Genomic DNA, 23,296 nt, shown 5'->3' with positions numbered 1-23,296 from the left:
GTTCAAAAAAAAAAAAAAAACAAGCCATGAGCCCTAGGTAAGGGTAAAAAGGATCCAAGGCTTTGAGCATCAATGGATAGGAGGGCCCAAGGAAATAAAATCCAGGCCTAAGCGGCTAAACCAAGCTGTCCCTAACCATGTGCTTGTGGCATGCAGGTCCAAGTTACAACTTGAGACTGAGTGGTTAAAGTCGTGATCCAAAGCAAAAGAGTGTGCTTAAGAGCTCTGGACACCACTGACTGGGGACTCTAGCAAAGTTGAGTCACAATCTGAAAAGGTTCACCCAGTTATGTGTCCGTGGCATGTATGTATCCGGTGGTAATACTGGAAGACAAAGTGCTTAGGGCCACGGCCAAGACTCATAAAATAACTGTGTTCAAGAATCAACATACTACACTAGGAGAGTCAATAATACTATCTGAATTCTGAGTTCCTAAGGATGCCAATCATTTTGAAATTCAAAAGGTACAGGGAGATGCCAAAACTGTTCAGAAACAAAAAGCTACAAGCCCCGCTCATCTAATAAGAATCGGAGCTTCATTTAAAACTCTGAAATATTATTACTTCTTAATTTCTGTTAAAACCTATTTTATTTATCTAGTTGCTTGAGGACAAGCAACAGTTTAAGTTTGGTGTTGTGATGAGCGGATATTTTATACGCTTTTTGGGGGTAATTTCATGTAGATTTTAGCATGTTTTAATTAGTTTTTAGTTAAATATTATTAGTTTTTAGGCAAAAATCATATTTCTGGACTTTACTATGAGTGTGTGTATTTTTCTGTGATTTCAGGTATTTTCTGGCTGAAATTGAGGGAGCTGAGCAAAAATCTGACTGAGGCTGAAAAAGGACTGCTGATGCTGTTGGATCCTGACCTCCCTGCACTCGAAATAGATTTTCTGGAGCTACAGGAGTCCAATTGGCGCTCTCTCAACGGCGTTGGAAAGTAGACATCCAGGGCTTTCCAGCAATATATAATAGTCCATACTTTGCGCGAGAATAGACGACGTAACTTGGCGTTGAACGCCAAGTACATGTTGCTGTCTGGAGTTAAACGCCAGAAAAACGTCATGATCCGGAGTTGAACGCCCAAAACACGTCATAACCTGGAGTTTAACGCCAAGAAAGGCCTCTACTCGTGGATAGCTTTAGTCTCAGCCCCAGCACACACCAAGTGGGTCCCAGAAGTGGATTTCTGCACCAATTATCTTAGTTTACTCATTTTCTGTAAACCTAGGTTACTAGTTTACTATTTAAACAACTTTTAGAGACTTATCCTGTACCTCATGACATTTTCAGATCTGAATTACATACTTTTTGACGGCATGAGTCTCTAAACTCCATTGTTGGGGGTGAGGAGCTCTGCAGCGTCTCGATGATTTAATACAATTCCTTTGTTTTCCATTCAAACACGCTTGTTCTTATCTAAGATGTTTATTCGCGCTTAATTGTGAAGAGGGTGATGATCCGTGACACTCATCACCTTCCTCAACCCATGAACGTGTGCCTGACAACCATCTCCGTTCTACATCAGATTGAATGAATATCTCTTAGATTCCTTAATCAGAATCTTCGTGGTATATGCCGGATTGATGGCGGCATTCATGAGAATCCGGAAAGTCTAAACCTTGTCTGTGGTATTCCGAGTAGGATTCCGGGATTGAATGACTGTGACGTGCTTCAAACTCCTGAGGGCTGGGCGTTAGTGACAGACGCAAAAGAATCAATGGATTCTATTCCAACCTGATTGAGAACCGACAGATGATTAGCCGTGCTGTGACAGAGCATAGGAACGTTTTCACTGAGAGGATGGGAAGTAGCCATTGACAACGGTGACACCCTACATAGAGCTTGCCATGGAAGGAGCCTTGCGTGTGTTGAAGGATTTCAAGGAAGAGTTGAAGTCAAAGGACAAAGCATCTCCAAAACTCCAACATATTCCCCAGTCCTTTATAAACAAGTAACTCTATTGTTCTCGTTTACCTTTTCAATCAAATCTAATAATTCCAACTTACAATTTTAAACATTTTGACTTCTTACAATTAAATCCAAATAACCTTGTTGACATCCTAACTAAGATTAATAAAATAAATATTGATTGCTTCAAACCAATAATCTCCGTGGGATCGACCCTTACTCACGTAAGGTATTACTTGGACGACCCAGTGCACTTGCTGGTTAGTTGTGCGAATCACAAATTCGTGCACCACGGAGTATAGCTTGGGCGTCGTCTCCATTGAAGCAGAAGAGGCCAAAATTCTTACCGATAGAGGCTCCGACAACCAGCAAGAACTCCTCTAATGCGTGGCGTACACGGGCACGCCCTTGATTTTCTCTTATCTTATATCAATTCAAAAAGTTTGACAGGGTGTCATGGAAGAATTGAAAGAGAGCTTTTTTTTTTCTTCTTTACTAGATGCAACAAGTGCAAAACAAATAAACTACTTCTAAAATTAAAGCTCTTTAAGGTCCAACAGCCACTCAACCCACTAAACCAAACATAAACACTTTCTCCCAAAAAAAAAAAAATTAAACCAATCATCATGTCGTCGGTCCAACCAAACCGTAATGTACTGTTTTCAATTAAGATAAATATTAGGTCACATGTAACATTATGGACAACTTATATACAGAATTAATCTGAGCTACACATTAAAAATATTTATGTTTGGTCCTTAAAGGACCAGATTATTTTTTTTCCACCAAAGACATTCCCATGTTATGTTCTCTCTTAATATTATTCTTATACTTTAGAAAGATTCTTTTACAAGAGTTTTTTTGAAAGAAGAAAATAACCACATTTTAAACTCTAGTTACTATTATAATTGTACTAATAAGATAATAGATAGTACGTCAAACAATCATCTGTTCATAATTGATCTGTGAATAGACACTATATATGTACTTATTTTCTTTTAGTATTAATATTTTATCAAATTTATTATTTTTTTATATTATTATTTGCCTATATGTACTTATTACTATTTATTCATACTATTTATTATTGAAAAATATGTCTTTTATATATTTTGAAACATCATACAAATGTTATTCGAAGTTAACATTTGCTTATTTGTTATCAGATTTGGTATTTTATAAATATAGAATAATGCTTTATATTTTGAATAATTTTAAAAGGTTTTAATTAAAAAAACCGTAGTTAACGACAATGATGTTAGCTGTGGAAGTATATATTCTGCTAAGGTCTCAGCTAGTAGGCGAGATATTAGCATAATATGTAGGCCACACGTTAAATTTGTTAATGCACTCTGACACACTAGAAAAAAAAGCTACCGATGGAGGTGAAACCCCTAGTGTGTAATATTAAATTCTAAACTAAAGACTCCCTATTTTTATGGATATTGAACTCATGATTTACTTTGATATAATTTGTATTTTCTCATGTGGGTTATGGATATATTGCTTATTCAAATTTAATTTTGATACACTGTCAGTGTAAAGTAGTTTTACACCACTACAAGAAACACGCCGAATAGCGGCGGTTTTTTTAGGAATTTGCTATGGTTTTTAACCACCGCAAAACAGTATACCAGCGGTTCCACAAACGTTGCAAGTTAGAGGGGTGGAGATTTGATTTTGTGGCAGTTCTAACGAACCGCTGGCACAACTGCAGCAAAATCAGATAATTGATTTTCTGGCGGTTGTAGAACCGCCGCTATTTTGGTAAGTGGATTTAAAAAAAATTGCGTCGATTTTGAAACCGCCGCAAATTTCTGTGAGTCTTTTTTCAACATTACCTAGCCTTCAGAGGCATTGCCACCTACATCCAGAAAATTGGCAGGAGTACCCCATGCAATATAATTATATCCATTGTGGCCATTGCTAACCTTGCACCATTCACCATGCAACTAATTTCTCCATCAAACCCAATATAATTTAAATCTGTCTTTGCAGCAGCCACTTGTTGAAAAAAGAAAGACACATAATACATATCAAGTGATGAGAAATAAACTACATAGAAAGAACTTGACAAAAGGATTGATCTGTTCAAGATAATAAATTGTCATTAATGTACATTTTTTTTAAATATATTGAAAGCAAATATAAGACATTCCATGTACTTACTTCCAAAAAAGTGCATTCAATTTCGCGAAAAACATTATACAAATTCTTCACTTGTTCAATAAATTTATTTCTATAAGCTCTTTTGGAGCCAAGCCATCAACCACCTTTGCAGCATCTTCATCAGTAATTCCTTTAAAAACATCAATTGGTACCTACTAGAAAGAAGGAGCCCATCGGGTTATCATGCAAAGAAAATATACTAGCAGGACAGAAAATTTTAGTAATCATGAGAAATGCCAAGAATAAGACCTTTATAATCATGTCTGGGAATTTCTCTGCAAGGTCTTCAATACTGGTTCCTCCCTTACTACATGCAATGACAAGCTGCAAACTAATAAAAGAAAAAAGAATTGAAATTCAGTTACATAAATACCATAAAGAAGTTGCAAGGGTTTAACACTTCGCAAATAACGCAAATTAAATTTACACAAATGGTGCAAAAAACTTACAGGACCAGCAGACTTACAATCCAGGATTATAGAAAAAAGTACATCTCATTCACAACTGCCAATTTTTCACACAAATAAATTTGTAGAAAACAGACAATTAAAAATATCAAAAAATCAATCCATCGAGCAGGACCGTGTATCCATTTCATATATGATTGTGCATAAAAAAATTTGAACATCATTTCCAAACGAAACAACAGCTCTCATTGGGTATATTGTGCTCATCAAATTGTGTAATTGGTGGTGGGGTCATTAGTATTTCATCAATACCACTAGGAAAAACTACCAAAAGTACCCATGAAGTTTACGAACGCTGACAAAAGTATCTATAAACTCAGGAAATTAACGCTGTACCCATGAAAGATGGATTCTGTATGACAAAAGTATCCAAATCTTAAATTTTTATTGATTTTTTAATAAAATTCTCAAACTACCCCACCCTTACCCCATTCTACCATCACTCCTTCTCTTCTCACTTCTTCCTCTCTCCTCACTTATCCCTCTCTCAAAAACCCTCACAGAGTCTTCTTCCTTTCACTCTTAAGGTGACTATAACACCTTCATCGCGCGCCTGTGACCCAACCTGAGAAGAATATCACCGAGGCGCACCTGTTGCAGTCGAGGAGAACATCATCGTGGCGCGCCTGACCTAGCAGAGGAGAATACCATCGTCGCACGCCTGAGAAGAGAGAGGGGTCGTGGTGCTTTTGCATGTAGGAAGAGGGTTCGGTAAAGAGAAATCAAAGAAGAAAGGGAGGTGGCGCTGTGGATGGAGGTTCTACCATTGACGATGTTACAGCCGGCAAAGAAAAGGTATTTCTTTTTTTTAAAATATTTTTTATTTCATTTTTCTTCTTTTCAGAAATTGATTTAGTTACTACTAAAATGATATTGTTCTATTTTTTTTAAATCTGCTTCTATTTTTTATGAAGGCTGAGATTGATTTACAGAAGATCAGGTTTATGGCTACTTCTACTTTTGATTTTTGTTGAAATAAATTTCAAATTTGATGAATGGATTTGTTGATTTTTTATGGTTGATGGCTGTTTTTACTTCTAATTTTGCTAAAGGAAATTAAAATTTGATGAATGAATTTGAAAATTTTTATATGTTGAGTATTTTTTGGTGTTTGATTGATTTGGTTTGGGTATGGATTGTAAACTTATGAGTGAATCGGTTGAGGTCCGATCCTCCACCACCACCACCACTATCATTGATTTGGTCTGGTTTGTTGTAGGAGTAGTTTCGGACTCCATGGCAAGGGTTGGTGCAGATTGGGTTATGAAAGGTTGAAAAAGTGAGTTGAGGTTGAGTGTAGGGTAGTTTAGAAATTTTATTCAAAAATCAACAAAAATTTAGGATTTGGATACTTTTGTCATACGGAATCCATCTTTCATGGGTACAGCATTAATTTTCTTAGTTTATGGGTACTTTTGTCAGCGTTCGTAAACTTCATAGATACTTTTGGTAGTTTTTCCATACCACTATATATATATATATATATATATATATATATATATATATATATATATTGCAATGTCCAACAAATGTATAGAATCAACTAGAAGTATATACGTAGATGATAAAAACAAATTTCTAGGCATCAAATAGCACATATGAATACAAGCAAGTCCATGTGACCAATCCAACCACAAAAAAAATACCAGATCATATGCTAAAAAGGAAACATGGACATTTTGTTCATCCTACAAACATACAGTATAAGAAACTATGTTCTCTAACCATGCAACTTTGGCTAAAAAAATATTAAAAAAAAATCAGACACCACAAGTATTAATTATCTGAAAAGGCTGGTGCCACTGTATTACATCTATAAATATCATTGTCAAGAAATGAAAATTGCTAGCATATACATTCATACTAAAAATGAAGATATTTGCTGAAATAAAATTTGTAGATAATGATCAAATAAAACCTTTTCGTTTAATATTGAAAGAAAAAAATGCAGACAATTTATGAAACTAAACATTGACATTTAGTTTTCAATTCATGTGAAAGCATCAAGGTTATCACAACTCATATCCTTCCTATCTTTCTTCCTTTTCATTTGTTGGATAAAACAAGAATATCTATAAGCAACCACAAGAAGTAATTATAAAGCATCGCTATTGAAAATCTTAACATATTAGAGAGTGAAATTCCTATATAAAAAATATATGATAACTATATCAAATTACCTCACTTTCATTAGGAAAGACATCCTTAATAGCCTTGCCTCTTCAACAGAGGAAATAGCTATGCCTCTCGGAACACTCACTCCGTACTTGCTCATCAACTCCGCGTCACAATTCACAAACGTACAGAAGATAGAAGAAAAAAAAAAAGAAAAATTATATACAAACTTAATGTTTCGATTCCAACAGACCAACCCAAAAACACAATAGTTGTACCTTCAAATCCTTTAACTCTATACAGCAACAATTAACCTGAATTAATAGAAGATATAGACAAAATCTAAATCAAATTAACCTAAAAGCATAATTTGCACTAACAAGATATAGAAAATTTTGATAAAAATAGGGAACAAATATAAATGGAAGAACGAACTAGGGGAGAGGTCACGATAGCTCAGATCGTGCACGATGGAGGAGGGAGTAAGGGGTGGTGGAGAGGGGAACGGTCAAGAATGGTAAGAGGATGATGTCTGGGGAACCACGCGACTCAAAGATGGTACAGACGCGCACAGTGGAGCAGAGAAAAGGGGTGGGTTTTGCACACCGTGGAGGAGGGATTAGGGGTTTCACGCACTGTAGAGTAGAGGGGAACGGTCAACAACGGTGAGAGGAGGATGGGTCGGCAGCCACGTGACTCCAGGGTGACACAGTGGTGCATGGTGGAGCAGAGAACGGGGGGTTCGCGCACTTCCACTCTCCTTTTGGAGGTTCCTGTTTTTCTTGATTTTGGGTAATCTGATCTGATTAGGTAACACAACAACCAAGTATATGATAAAGAGTTGGGGTTAGTGGCAGTGCTTTATGGATTCGATGTTAATCCATCCGATTCTGCATCACATTGAAGAGATTGGAAGCCAATCGCAGCTCTCTTGGCAAATTGTAGCTGATGGAAAAACCGTAGGCAATTTGTCACTGCTATCTTCCATGTTTTCTATAGTGCACATGCATTCAATTACGTAACATCAGAAAAAATAACTACCTTTCACATTAATCACGTGAATGGTCATCCAAAAGAATGGATGTGATTGCACAACTGTGTAAAATGCTTTACACTATTAGTGTATCAAAATTAAATTCTTATTTATTCAACAAAACTTACTCTCTGATCTTTTAATATTTTTTAGATACAGATATAAATCACAATCTTAATCTTTCTGTGTCATAGTAGAGATCAGCTTTTGGTGAGCCCTTATCTTCCAAGGACCAAGTAATTTGTACTATATCTTAGAATTTCTTAGTTAATATTTCATATATCACATGCATCATCTTTTATATTTAATGGTATATTATATATTTGTATAAATTCGTATTTGTGCTCTATAATAGATACAACTTTAAAAGTATGTAATTTGAAAAAAAAAAGTATTTAAGAATTATACGGTAAATAGACTTGCTAGAAAACCTTTTCTTAATGTCGATCACTGCCTAACTCGGGCTGTGACATGTGTGATGCACGCGATGTTAGTTTTTTATGAGTGTGTGCCAATTTAGTTGGACTTAATTTTTAAAAATGTTTGTACTTGTAGTATCACCATTTTTCTCACACTAAATAAGTTTACGTGTAATTTATATACAAGTAATTATCCAATTTAATTCTTGCAATTTTTAAAAACAAACACTTTAGTTTTCATGTTTATTTTTGTTAGTCAATAAAATCTTTGATCAATTTTTTTCGTTAGTCAATAATGTCAATTATTGAGCTAAAAAATTATCTCTCACATATGGACGTTAAAAACTCAAGTATAGTGAGTGACAAATGAATCCTTATAGCCAATAGATAGATAAGATAGGAGTTCTATTTATTAAAGAAAGTCTTAATAAAATTTATATGTTTTAAGGTGTTATGAATTATGAATGATAAATATTATTTTTAAATTTATAAATGTTGTAAGATAAATAAATAAGGAAGATGTACTAAATATAAAATAAAGATATGTAGATAAAAAATTTTAGTATTAATATTCAATTATTCATCAATATAATTGATTTAATATAATAGAGACGATTCATATATTTATTTAATATATGTAATAACGTAAAGAGAGGAAGAAGAATATTAACAATATAGAAGAAAGTAGGATTATTGTTATTGCTGTGTGTTCTGTCTTAACTAGGGGTAAAAACAGGCCAGATCAAGCCAAACTTTGCTCTTAACAGGCCTGGCCTGTTATGTAGTTAATTGGCCTGAGTCTGGCCTGCAGCCTGGTATAGGCTCTTTATAAAGTATTAGGCTTGGCCTGTTATTCAGCCTGGCCTGGCCTGAAGCCTGTTAAAAGGCTTGATATTTTTTTTACAAAATAAAAATATTATTTAAAAAATAATTTTTTAATAAAAATATTTATATGTAATATGTCATATTTAATATTTATAAGAATTTTTAATCTTTTAAAGTATTTAAAATATACAAAAATATTTATAATAAAATATAATAAATTTAAAATATCTCATAATTTTGTTAGTAATAAAAAATTATTTATATATTTAATTATATTTTAACAGGCCCAGGCAGGCCTGATAGGCCAATAAGACTTTTAAAAGAGTCTTAACTTGTGCCTCTTTTATAATAGGCCTGGTCAGGTCAGGCCAAACACAGGCTAAGCTGCAGGCCCTTGGTAGGCTACTTGACCTTTTTCCATCCCTAGTCTCAACTACGCTATCCTATTTATATACATATAAATAGAGACCGATCCAGAAATATTATTATGGAAGGGGCCAATAACACATAATATTAAAAATTATGTAAAAAATTATATAATATAAGATGTATTACAAAAATATACCGATAGAGAATATATTTTAAAGTACAAAAAATATGTGTGTACTTTTTACTAACGACGCGGTCGATTCTTCGTATCATAAAATTCATCGATAATAGAATTTGTATCAAATTTTTCAACAATTTTCTTTTCAATATAATTAAAAGACAATTAGTAAGAAATTCATCTTTCATATTTGTTTCTAAGTTATTTTTCACAATATTCATAGTTGAAAAAGATCTCTTAATTGTAGTAGTTGAAACAGAAAGAATTAATACCAAATGAATAAAAAAAGACGGTCACAAGAAGAAAAAGAATTCACTTTATGAGATTTGAAAATTTTTATTTAATTAAAAAATATTAGTAATAATATCTTCTTCAGATTTTTTAATATTGTTCCTTACTTTTTAGATATTAGAAATCATTAATAGTTAAATTAGGTTGAACTTTTATTTATATTAGACTAAATACTAAATAATCTTTTTAAATTAAAATTATACATAATAACTTATTACTATTAATTTTTTTAAAAAAAAGCTGGGGCCCGAGGCCTCCACTCGCCCCCTATGTCCGTCCCTGCATATAAAGGGTCACCATTTTCAAACCTAATTAATTGTAATCTCTCTTGATATCCTGAGCAATATTGAGAAATGGGCATCTACTTCATACTTATCACAACACTCTCTTTTGGATAACCATTTAGGATTATGCCTCGTTAAAATCTTACTAAAGAAAAACCTAATGAAAAACACCTTTAGTGAAGGAAAAAGAGTACAATATCTTTTGTAATGATGACTGCCTCGTTAAAAACCTTGTCAAGAAAAAATTAATAGGGACAAAAATTTGATCAAGAAAAAAAGAGTACAATCTCTTCTTCTTGTTGACATTATTTAATATCTCGAAATCAGCGCATTCCAATCTGATGTACCAATTTTTCAAAGGAGGATATTGGAAGTGACTTTGTAAATAAATCTGCTAGATTATCTCTTGAGTGGATCTGTTGGACATCAATTGTCCCTTGATTTTGAAGATCACGAGTGAAAAAGAATTTGGAAGAAATATGCTTTGTTCTATCACTTTTGATGTATCCACCTTTAAGTTGAGCAATGCATGTTGTATTATCTTCAAACAAAATAGTCAGAGGTATCTTATGATCAATCAGTCCACATGATGACAGAATATATTGGATCAAACTCCTGAGCCAAAAACACTCGTGACTTGCTTCATGTATCGCTAGTATTTCAGCATGATTAAAAGATGTCGCTACTATCGTCTGTTTCATAGACCTCTATGATATAGTTGTATGCCTGTATCACCATATGTGAATAGGTATCCTATTTGAGATCTTCCTTTGTGTGGATCAGACAAGTATCCTGTATCTGCATAGCCAACTAATTGTAACTTGGTTTCATATGGATAAAATAGTCCCATATCAATCGTTCCTTGAAGATATTGAAAGATTTGTTTAATTTCATTCCAATGTCTTCTAATTGGAAAGGAACTATACCTTGCTAATAAATTCATAACAAATGATATGTAAAGTCGTGTATTATTAGCAAGATACATTAGTGCTCTAATGACACTAAGACATGGTACTTTAGTATCAATGATATCTTCATTTTCTTCTTTAGGACGGAATTGATCCTTTTCCACATCCAAAGACCTTACGATCATTGGGGTACTTAATGGATGTGACTTATCCATATACAATTTCTTCAAGATCTTTTCTGTGTATGTTATTTGATGAATAAAGATCACATCTTTTGTATGCTCGATCTGGAGGTCGAGATAAAATTTAGTCTTTTCAAGATCTTTAAACTCAAACTCTTCTTTTAGAGCTTTTATAATTATTAGAATCTCTTCAGGGGTTACAATGATATTTAAATCATCAACGTACATGGCAATTATAATGAATCCAGATGCATATTTCTTTATAAAAACACATGAAAAGATATCATCATTCTTGAATATATTTTTGGCCAATTACTCGGATATCAACGTACATTCGTCCATATTACTTTAGACCATATAAAGATCTTTGCAATTTAACTGAGTATAACCCCTATGAATATTCATTGAATGATTTAGATATCTTTAATCCTTGAGAGACTTTCATATAGATATCACAATCTAATGATTCATACAAGTAGGCTGTTACCACATCCATTATATGCATATATAATTTATGGTATGTGGATAAACTGACCAAATAACACAGTGTTATTGCATCCACTATAGAGGAATATGTTTCTTCATAATCTATACCGGGCCTTTGTGAAAAACCTCGTGCCACAAGTCGAGTTTTATAGCATACAAATTTATTTTTCTCATTTTATTTTCTCACAAATACCCATATGTATCCAATAGGTTTTACATCTTCTGGTGTATAGACTACAAGTCCAAAGACTTCATGTTTTGCAAGTAAGTCTAACTCAGTCTTCATAGTTTCTTTCCATTTTGGCCAATCATTCATTTGTCAACATTCTTCGACTGTTCTTGGCTCAAGATCCTTACTTTCATGCATGATATTTAATGCCACATTATATGAAAATATTTAATTAACAATTGCCTTATTTCGATCCTATTTTTCTCCTGTAAAGACATAATTTATCGAAATCTCGTCATTTTCACAATTTTCAGGTACCTGAACGTCTTCTGACGTCAAAACTGTATCAGAATTTTGGACAACTACAGGTGTCTTCACTATGTCTTTATATTTTTCAACAGGAATAGTAATTACCTTTTTTCTTTCGAGGATTTTTATTTTTGGAACCGACAGGCCTACCACGCTTCTGACGTGAATTTATTTCGGTAGCCATTTGTCCAACTGGGACATCAATTTGAATTGGAGCATTTTTAGCTGGTATATAGGATTTAGTTATTCTTTTTGTATCAGAAAATGTATCAGGCAATTCACTTACTATTCTTTGTAAATGTATAATCTTTTGAACTTCTAGTTCACATTGCTCTTATCGAGGATCTAAATGCATCAGGGATGATGTATTCCAATTAAGTTCTACTTCAAGAAGCTTACTCTCTCCCCCTAATGTTGAAAATTTTGATTCATCAAAATGACAATCTGCAAATCAAACTTTAAATACATTTCTAGTTTGTATCTCAAGATACCTAACTATATCAAAGCATGGGAGAGAACTGATAGTAACTTGTTAGCCTCAAACAGATTAGTGTTGCGGTATGTAAAATAGCATGCCCCAAGCCAAGGTTGGGAGATTTGTTCTCATAAATAAAGGTCTATACATTAATTGAAGGCGTTTAATAAGTGTTTCTGCTAACCCATTTTGTGTGTGATGAAAATGAGCTACTAGATGTTCAACGCTTATTTCATTAGCCATACAATAAGCATCAAAGGCTTGGGAAGTGAATTCACCAGTATTATCAAAATGAATTACTTTGATTGAATTTTCTGGAAATTGTGCTTTTAATCGAATAATTTGAGCAAGTAATCTCGCAAATGCCAAGTTGCGAGAAGACAATTAGCACACAGTTGACCATCTCGATGCGTCTATTAGTACCATAAAATATCTAAAAAATTCACATGGTGGATGAATAGGTCCACATATATCATCTTGAATCCTTTCTAAGAATTTAGGAGACTCAAATCCAATCTTTACTGATGATGGCCTTAAAATTAGCTTTCCTTGAGAACATGCAGCACAACAAAATTCACTAGATTTAAGAATCTTCTAGTTCTTTAGTGAATGTCCATGGGAGTTTTCAATAATTATTCGCATCATAGTTGTTCCCGGATGACCCAATTAAACATGCCAAATTATAAATTCATTTGGGTTAGTAAACTTTGGATTTACAATGGCATGTGATTCAATTGCACTAATTTTAGTATAATATAACCCAGATGAAAGTGAAGGTAACTTTTCTAATATAACCCTTTTATTTGAATCATGAGTTGTTGTGATACATAAGTACTCATGATTTTCCTCTTTCATTGTTTCAATATAATATCCATTTCGGCATATATCTTTAAAACTACTTAACAAGTTCCTTAGAGACTTAGTAGACAATAGTGCATTATTTATTATGAATTTTGTTCCTCTGGAAAACAAAATTATCACTCTTCCGGAGCCTTTTATCACATTGCCTGAGCCAATAATAGTATTAACATATTCTTCTTTTAGTACAAGATGTATAAAATATATATTACTTTTGAGAATGGTATATGAACTTGCACTATCCGCAAGGCAAATATCTTCACTATATGTCCTTGTCATTTTCTTCAAAGACCAATAATAATAATAAAATGAGTAAAATTATATGCGTAGTAAAATTATTTTCTTGATTATTTTTCTAAGAAGTACTGTACATAGTATCATATATTAAAAATTTTATTATTATTATTTTATAACTACTTGGCACATTTAGTAATTTTTAAATTTATAAACATAAATATTTTATTAAACCTTTTTTATATACATCATACTTAAAATTCAAATGCATAGAAAATAAAACTTAACAAAAAGTTTCTTACATTATTTATTTACATGAGTACTTAACAAATCCACATATTAAACTATTCCATCATTGATTAAATGAATATTTTCTTCAGAATCCTCAATGAAATCAGATACTTCATAATGAGTGGTGTAATTTTCAGCAACATCCTTTGAAACAAAATTTGTCTCCTTTCCTTTATTGTCCTTTTTTAAAAATGCTTGATAAAGATCAACTAGGTGCCATGGGGTACGATAGGTACGCGACCAATGTGCCTTTCCACCACAACGGAAATAGTTATCCTTTCTGTTGATTTATTTTGCCATTTACCTTTTCCGGGGTAATGATCTGTCGCGTTTGCTTCAGAAAATGGGGCGGCACTGATGCACCACTAATTCGTGGTACATCTTGTACTTAATTGAGTGAATTTTATCCACTATTCTCACACTTATTCATACAATTTGCATGATTTTACAATTCCTTCCTAATTTTATTCTATGATTGAAAACTTGCTTCCTAAGCCTTTAAATTGTGTATTTTTAATCCCCCTTTATACCATTCGATGCCGTGATCCATGTGTTAAGTGTTTTCAGGCTATATAGGGCAGGAATGGCTTAGAGGATGGAGAGGAAGCTTGCACAAATGGAAGGAGCACAAGAATTGAAGGAGATAACCAGCGAGGAGCGATGCGTGCGCGTACCTGACGCGTGCGCGTGATTTGGAGATTTGCACAGCAACACGTGCGCGTACTTGACGCGTACACGTGACATGCGAAGAAGACCATCGACGCGTACGCGTGACATGCGCCACGTGTAGAAAACGCTGGGGGTGATTTCTGAGCTCCACTTTGGCCAGTTCCAAGCCCGAAAACACAGAATAGAAGCTGCAGAGTGGGGGAATCATGAGGCATTCAGGGACACACTTCTCATTATACATAATTTTAGGTTTTAGATGTAGTTTCTAGAAAGAGAGGCTCTCTCCTCTCTCTAGGTTTTAGGATTCCTAGTTTTATGCTTTTGAGTTGGACATTGAAAGAGTTACTACCTCCATTGAAGTCTTTATCATTCTATTTTATTTTCTATTTCCTTACTCTTTTAATCCTTATTTACTTTGTTTAGAGTTACATATGGATAACTTCAATTTTGGAATTTATTAATGCAAGAGTATTTTTCTATTTAATTTCTTTATTTGCTTGATTATCTCAACTCAATTCCAAAATTATCATGTCTTCTTTCTACTCTCTTTACATGCATGCGAACATGGCATCCATGTCAATGGAGTAGGTTCTCAAATTGATTTTAGAGTTGATTAATAGGAGACCCTTGAGTTGGAAGACTCAAGAGTTAAATTATAATTGGAAGTTGTTGGTTGGCTCTCTAGTCACTGGTGCACGAAATTGTGATTAATACTTTTCAAAACATAAACAATCCCTAGTAATGGCTCCAAAGACTTGGTGCTCAATACCATGGCATAAACACAACTTCGCACAACTAACCAGCAAGTGCACTGGGTCGTCCAAGTAATAAACCTTACGCGAGTAAGGGTCGATCCCACGGAGATTGGTGGTATGAAGCAAGCTATGGTCATCTTGTAAATCTTAGTCAGGCAGACTCAAATGGATATAGTGATGAACGAAAATAACATAAAAGATAAAGATAGAGATGCTTATGTATATCATTGGTGAGAGTTTCAGACAAGCGTATGAAGGTGCCTTCCCTTCCGTCTCTCTGCTTTCCTACTGTCTTCATCCAATCCTTCTTACTCCTTTCCATGGCAAGCTCGTGTAGGGTTTCACCGTTGTCAGTGGCTACCTCCCATCCTCGCAGTGAAAGCTAATGCTCACGCACTCTGTCACAGTACGGCCAATCACCGGTTTGGTTCCCGCTCCTACTGGAATAGAATCCCTCTTTTGCGTCTGTCACTAACGCCCAGCAGGTTACAAGTTTGAAGCACGTCACAGTCATTCAATCATTGAATCCTACTCAGAATACCACAGACAAGGTTAGACCTTCCGGATTCTCTTGAATGCCGCCATCAGTTCTTGCCTATACCACGAAGACTCCGGTTAAAGAATCCAAGAGATATTCACTAGAGCCTCGAATGCTTGTAGAACAATAGTGGTTGTCAATCACCTTGTTCATAGGTGAGAATGATGATGAGTGTCAATCATCACCTTCATCAGATTGAAGAACAAGTGATATCTTGGACAAAGAACAAGCGGAATTGAATAGAAGAACAATAGTAATTGCATTAATACTCGAGGTACAGCAGAGCTCCACACCTTAATCTATGGTGTGTAGAAACTCCACCGTTGAAAATACATAAGAACAAGGTCTAGGCATGGCCGAATGGCCAGCCTCCCAAAGTGAGTTCAATCATCAAAACATGATCAAAAGACTCTCTATATCTCTATTACAATAGTAAAAGGTCCTACTTATAGAAAACTAGTAGCCTAGGGTGTACAGAGATGAGTAAATGACATAAAAATCCACTTCCGGACCCACTTGGTGTGTGCTTGGGCTGAGCAATGAAGCATTTTCGTGTAGAGACTTCTCTTGGAGTTAAACGCCAGCTTTTATGCCAGTTTGGGCGTTTAACTCCCATTTTGGTGCCAGTTCCGGCGTTTAACGTTGGAATTTCTTGAGGTGACTTTGAACGCCGGTTTGGGCCATCAAATCTTGGGCAAAGTATAGACTATCATATATTGCTGGAAAGCCCAGGATGTCTACTTTCCAACGCCGTTGAGAGCGCGCCAATTGGGCTTCTGTAGCTCCAGAAAATCCACTTCGAGTGCAGGGAGGTCAGAATCCAACAGCATCTGCAGTCCTTTTCAGTCTCTGAATCAGATTTTTGCTCAGGTCCCTCAATTTCAGCCAGAAAATACCTGAAATCACAGAAAAACACACAAACTCATAGTAAAGTCCAGAAAAGTGAATTTCAACTAAAAACTAATAAAAATATATTAAGAACTCAACTAAAACTACTAAAAATATACTAAAAACAATGCCAAAAAGTGTACAAATTATCCGCTCATCACAACACCAAACTTAAATTGTTGCTTGTCCCCAAGCAACTAAAGATCAAATAAGATAAAAAGAAGAGAATATGCAATGAACTCCAAAAACATCTATGAAGATCAGTATTAATTAGATGAGCGGGGCTTTTAGCTTTTTGCCTCTGAATAGTTTTGGCATCTCACTTTATCCTTTGGAACTCAGAATGATTGGCTTCTTTAGGAACTCAGAATCCAGATAGTGTTATTGATTCTCCTAGTTAAGTATGATGATTCTTGAACACAGCTACTTTATTGAGTCTTGGCTGTGGCCCAAAGCACTCTGTCTTCCAGTATTACCACCGGATACATACATGCCACAGACACATAATTGGGTGAACCTTTTCAGATTGTGACTCAGCTTTGCTAGAGTCCCCAATTAGAGGTGTCCAGGGTTCTTAAGCACACTCTTTTTGCCTTGGATCACAACTTTATTTCTTTCTTTTTCTTTCTTTCCCTTTTTTTTTCTTTTCGGTTTTTTTTTTTTTTGTGTTCACTGCTTTTTCTTGCTTCAAGAATCATTTTTATGATTTTTCAGATCCTCAGTAACATGTCTCCTTTTTCATCATTCTTTCAAGAGCAAACATTCATAAACCACAAATTCAAAAGACATATGCACTGTTCAAGCATACATTCAGAGAACAAAAGTGTTGCCACCACATCAAAATAATTAAACTGTTATAAAATTCAAAATTCATGCAATTCTTTTCCTTTTCAATTAAGCACGTTTTTATTCAAGAGAGGTGATGGATTCATAGGACATTCATAACTTTTAAGGCATAGACACTAAGACACTAATGATCATAAGACACAAACATGGATAAACATAAGCACTAAAATTCGAAAAACAGAAGAATAAAGAACAAGGAAATCAAGGAACGGGTCCACCTTAGTGATGGCGGCTCTTCCTTCCTCTTTGTTGCTCCTCTCTCATGATTCTTTGATCTTCTCTTATTTCATGGAGGAGAATGGAGTGTTCTTGGTGCTCCACCCTTAGTTGTCCCATGTTGGAACTCAATTCTCCTAGGGAGGTGTTTAGTTGCTCCCAATAGTTTTGTGGAGGAAAGTGCATCCCTTGAGGCATCTCAGGGGTCTCATGATGAGAGGGGTCTCTTGTGTGCTCCATCCTTTTCTTGGTAATGGGCTTATCCTCATCAATGGTGATGTCTCCCTCTATGTCAACTCCAACTGAATAACAGAGGTGACAAATGAGGTGAGGAAAGGCTAACCTTGCCAAGGTAGAGGACTTATCCGCCACCTTGTAGAGTTCTTGGGCTATAACCTCATGAACTTCCACTTCTTCTCCAATCATGATGCTATGGATCATGATGGCCTGGTCTAAAGTAACTTCGGACCGGTTGCTAGTGGGAATGATTGAGCGTTGGATAAACTCCAACCATCCTCTAGCCACGGGTTTGAGGTCATGCCTTCTCAATTGAACCGGCTTGCCTCTTGAATCTCTCTTCCATTGTGCGCCCTCTTCACATATGATTGTGAGGACTTGGTCCAACCTTTGATCAAAGTTGACCCTTCTTGTGTAAGGATGTTCATCTCCTTGCATCATAGGCAAGTTGAACGCCACCCTCACACTTTCCGGACTAAAATCCAAGTATTTCCCCCGAACCATAGTAAGATAATTCTTTGGATCCGGGTTCATACTTTGATCATGGCTCTTGGTGATCCATGCATTGGCATAGAACTCTTGAACCATCAAGATTCCAACTTGTTGAATGGGGTTGGTAAGTACTTCCCAACCTCTTCTTTGGATCTCATGGCGGATCTCCGGATATTCACCCTTTTTGAGTAAAAAGGGGATCTCAGGGATCACCTTCTTCAAGGCCACAACTTCATAGAAGTGGTCTTGATGCACCCTTGAGATGAACCTATCCATCTCCCATGACTCGGAGGTGGAAGCTTTTGCCTTCCCTTTCCTCTTTCTAGAGGTTTCTCCGGCCTTGGATGCCATAATGGTTATGGAAAAACGAAAAAGCAACGCTTTTACCACACCAAACTTAAAATGTTTGCTCGTCCTCGAGCAAAAGAAGAAAGAAGAGAGTAGAAGAAGAAGAAATGAGGAAGAGGGAGATGGTGGTGGATTCGGCCAAAGAGGGGGAGAAGTGGTGTTTTGGTTGTGTGAAAATGAAGGAGTGAAGAAGGGTATTTATAGGAGAGAGGGGAAATGGGGTTCGGCCATATTGGGTGGGTTTGGGAGGGAAAGTGGTTTGAATTTGAAGGGTGAGGTTGGTGGGGTTTTATGAAGGATGGATGTGAGTGGTGAAGAGAAAGATGGGATTTGATAGGTGAAGGGGTTTTGGGGAAGAGGTATTGAGGTGATTGGTGAATGGGGGAAGAAGAGAGAGAGTGGTGGTGGGGATCCTGTGGGGTCCACAGATCCTGTGGTGTCAAGGAAAAGTCATCCCTGCACCAAATGTTGCTCAAAATCACGTTTTGAGCCATTTCTGGCGTTAAACGCTGGGCTGGTGCCCATTCCTGGCGTTTAACGCCAGGTTCTTGCCCTTTTCTGGCGTTTAACGCCAGTCTGGTGCCCCTTTCTGGCGTTAAACGCCCAGAATGGTGCCAGACTGGGCGTTAAACGCCCAACTGCTAGGTTTACTGGCGTTTGAACGCCAGCAACATCTTCCTCCAGGGTGTGCTATTTTTCTTCCTGTTTTTCATTTTGTTTTTGCTTTTTCAATGGATTTTGTTACTTCTTATGATCATCAACCTACAAAAAACATAAAATGACAAAAGAAAATATATAAACTATAATCATTGGGTTGCCTCCCAACAAGCGCTTCTTTAATGTCAGTAGCTTGACAGAGGGCTCTCATGGAGCCTCACAGATACTCAGAGCAATGTTGGAACCTCCCAACACCAAACTTAGAGTTTGAATGTGGGGGTTCAACACCAAACTTAGAGTTTGGTTGTGGCCTCCCAACACCAAACTTAGAGTTTGAATGTGGGGGCTCTGTTTGTCTCTGTTTTGAGAGAAGCTCTTCATGCTTCTTCTCCATGATGACAGAGGGATATCCTTGAGCCTTAAACACATAGGATTTTTCATTCACTTGAATGATCAGTTCACCTCCATCAACATCAATCACAGCCTTTGCTGTGGCTAGGAAGGGTCTGCCAAGGATGATGTTTTCATCCATGCACTTCCCAGTCTCTAGGACTATGAAATTAGTAGGGATGTAATGGTCTTCAACCTTCACCAAAACATTCTCTACAAGTCCATAAGCTTGTTTTCTTGAGTTGTATGCCATCTCTAGTGAGATTTTTGCAGCTTGTACCTCAAAGATCCTTAGCTTCTCCATTACTGAGAGAGGCATGAGGTTTACACTTGACCCTAAGTCACACAGAGCCTTCTTGAAGGTCATGGTGCCTATGGTACAAGGTATTGAAAACTTCCCAGGATCTTGTCTCTTTTGAGGTAATTTCTGCCTAGACATGTCATCTAGCTCTTTGGTGAGCAAAGGAGGTTCATCCTCCCAAGTCTCATTTCCAAATAACTTGTCATTTAGCTTCATGATTGCTCCAAGGTATTTAGCAACTTGCTCTTCAGTGACATACTCATCCTCTTCAGAGGAAGAATACTCATCAGAGCTCATGAATGGCAGAAGTAAGTCCAATGGAATCTCTATGGTCTCATTTTGAGCCTCAGATTCCCATGGTTCCTCATTGGGGAACTCAGTGGAGGTCAGTGCACGCCCATTGAAGCCTTCCTCAGTGGCGTTTACTGCCTCTTCTTCCTCCCAGAATTCGGCCATGTTAATGGCTTTGCACTCTCCTTTTGGATTCTCTTCTGTGTTGCTTGGGAGAGTACTTGGAGGGAGTTCAGTAACTTTCTTACTCAGCTGTCCCACTTGTGCTTCCAAATTCCTAATGGAAGACCTTGTTTCAGTCATGAAACTTTGGGTGGTTTTGATTAGATCAGAGACCATGGTTGCTAAGTCAGAGGGGTTCTGCTTAGAATTCTCTGTCTGTTGCTGAGAAGATGATGGAAAAGGCTTGCCATTGCTAAACCTGTTTCTTCCACCATTGTTGTTGTTGAAACCTTGTTGAGGTCTCTCTTGATTCTTCCATGAGAAATTTGGGTGATTTCTCCATGAAGAATTATAGGTGTTTCCATAGGAATCTCCTAGGTAATTCACCTCTTCCATTGAAGGGTTCTCAGGATCATAGGCTTCTTCCTCAGATGAAGCATCCTTAGTACTGCTTGGTGCATTTTGCATTCCAGACAGACTTTGAGAAATCAAATTGACTTGTTGAGTCAATATCTTGTTCTGAGCCAATATGGCATTCAGAGCATCAATCTCAAGAACTCCTTTCTTCTGACTTGTCCCATTGTTCACAGGATTCCTTTCAGAAGTGTACATGAATTGGTTATTTGCAACCATTTCAATGAGCTCTTGAGCCTCTGTGGGCGTCTTCTTCAGATGAAGAGATCCTCCAGCAGAGCTATCCAAAGACATCTTAGATAGTTCAGAGAGACCATCATAGAAAATACCTATGATGCTCCATTCAGAAAGCATGTCTGAGGGACATTTTCTGATTAATTGTTTGTATCTTTCCCAAGCTTCATAGAGGGATTCTCCATCCTTCTGTCTGAAGGTTTGGACTTCCACTCTAAGCTTACTCCATTTTTGAGGTGGAAAGAACTTTGCCAAGAAGGCATTGACTAGCTTTTCCCAAGAGTCCAGGCTATCCTTAGGTTGAGAGTCCAACCATATTCTAGCTCTGTCTCTTACAGCAAAAGGGAATAGCATCAGTCTATAGACCTCAGGGTCTACCCCATTAGTCTTGACTGTGTCACAGATTTGCAAGAATTCAGCTAAGAACTGATGAGGATCTTCCATTGGAAGTCCATGGAACTTGCAATTCTGTTGCATTAGAGAAACTAATTGAGGTTTAAGCTCAAAGTTGTTTGCTCCAATGGCAGGGATAGAGATGCTTCTCCCATAGAAATCAGGAGTAGGTGCAGTAAAGTCACCCAGCACCTTCCTTGCATTGTTTGCATTATTGTTCTTTTCGGCTGCCATGTCTTCTTCTTCTTTGAAGAATTCGGTCAGGTCCTCTAAAGAGAATTGTGCTTTGGCTTCTCTTAGCTTTCTCTTTAAGGTCCTTTCGGGTTCAGGGTCAGCTTCAACAAGAATGCCTTTGTCTCTGCTCCTGCTCATATGAAAGAGAAGAGAACAAGAAAAAGTGGAATCCTCTATGTCACAGTATAGAGATTCCTTGAGGTGTCAGAGGAAAAGAGAAATAGAAAGAAGAAGGAGAAGAAGAATTCGAACTTTAATTAGATAAGGTTCGAATTGTGCATTGAGAAGGAGTGGTACTCCATAAATAGAAGGATGTGAGAAGGAGGGAAGTAACTTTTCGAAAATTAATTAAAATATTTTGAAAACATTTTTGAAAAACACTAATTGATTTTCGAAAATAAAAGTAAGAAAGAAATCAAGTGATTTTTGAAAAAAAAATTTGAAATTAGAAGTTAAAAAGATTTGATTGAAAACTTATTTTGAAAAAAATGGAATTAAGAAGATATGATTGAAAAGATATGATTTGAAAACAACTTTAAAAAGATATGATTTGAAAAACATTTTAAAAAGATTTGATTTTAAAAATTGATGACTTGCCTAACAAGAAAAGATATGATTCAAACATTAAACCTTTCTCAACAGAAAAGGCAACAATCTTGTGATGTTCAATCAAATCATTAATTGTTAGTAAGTATCTTTGAAAAAGGAAAGAAATTAATTTTGAAAACATTTGATTAAAAAGATATGATTTGAAAAAGATTTGATTTTGAAAAACTTAAAAAAAAAATTGATTTGAAAACAAAATCTTCCCCCTAGCACCATCCTGGCGTTAAACGCCCAGAATGGTATACATTTTGGCGTTTTAACGCCCAAAATGCACCCTTTTTGGGCGTTAAACGCCCAACCAGGTACCCTGGCTGGCGTTTAAACGCCAGTCTGCCTTCTTCACTGGGCATTTTCGAATGCTCAGCTTTTTCTGTATAATTCCTCTGCAGTATGTTCTGAATCTTCAATTCTTTGTGTTATTGACTTGAAAAGGCACAAATAAAAAAATATTTTTGGATTTTTAATAATCAAAATGCAACAAGAATCAAATAACAATGCATGCAAGACACCAAACTTAGCAGTTTGTATACTACCGACACTTCATGAGACACATAAACACTCAAGTCAAAAGAATTCAAAGATCAGAGTAAGAAATCATCAAGAATTATTTGAAGATCCTTAAGACACATGAATGAATGCATGCAATTG

The 23,296-nt window shown here is 36.0% G+C and overlaps 1 non-coding gene and 1 pseudogene across 1 annotated transcript; one reads left to right on the top strand and one right to left on the bottom strand.

The window, feature by feature from the left end:
* Positions 1-3,756: 3,756 nt before the first annotated feature.
* On the bottom strand, positions 3,757-4,682 carry LOC130939687 (succinate--CoA ligase [ADP-forming] subunit beta, mitochondrial-like; annotated as a pseudogene).
* A 16,847-nt stretch (positions 4,683-21,529) lies between these two features.
* LOC130943184 (small nucleolar RNA R71) lies at positions 21,530-21,637 on the top strand. The gene has a single exon (XR_009071713.1). It is a non-coding gene; the product is annotated as a small nucleolar RNA R71 (small nucleolar RNA).
* Positions 21,638-23,296: the final 1,659 nt, after the last annotated feature.

This window comes from Arachis stenosperma, chromosome 7, assembly GCF_014773155.1.
Source record: "Arachis stenosperma cultivar V10309 chromosome 7, arast.V10309.gnm1.PFL2, whole genome shotgun sequence".
Classification (NCBI taxonomy): Eukaryota; Viridiplantae; Streptophyta; class Magnoliopsida; order Fabales; family Fabaceae; genus Arachis; species Arachis stenosperma.
This window is presented reverse-complemented; position numbering and strand designations above follow the sequence as displayed.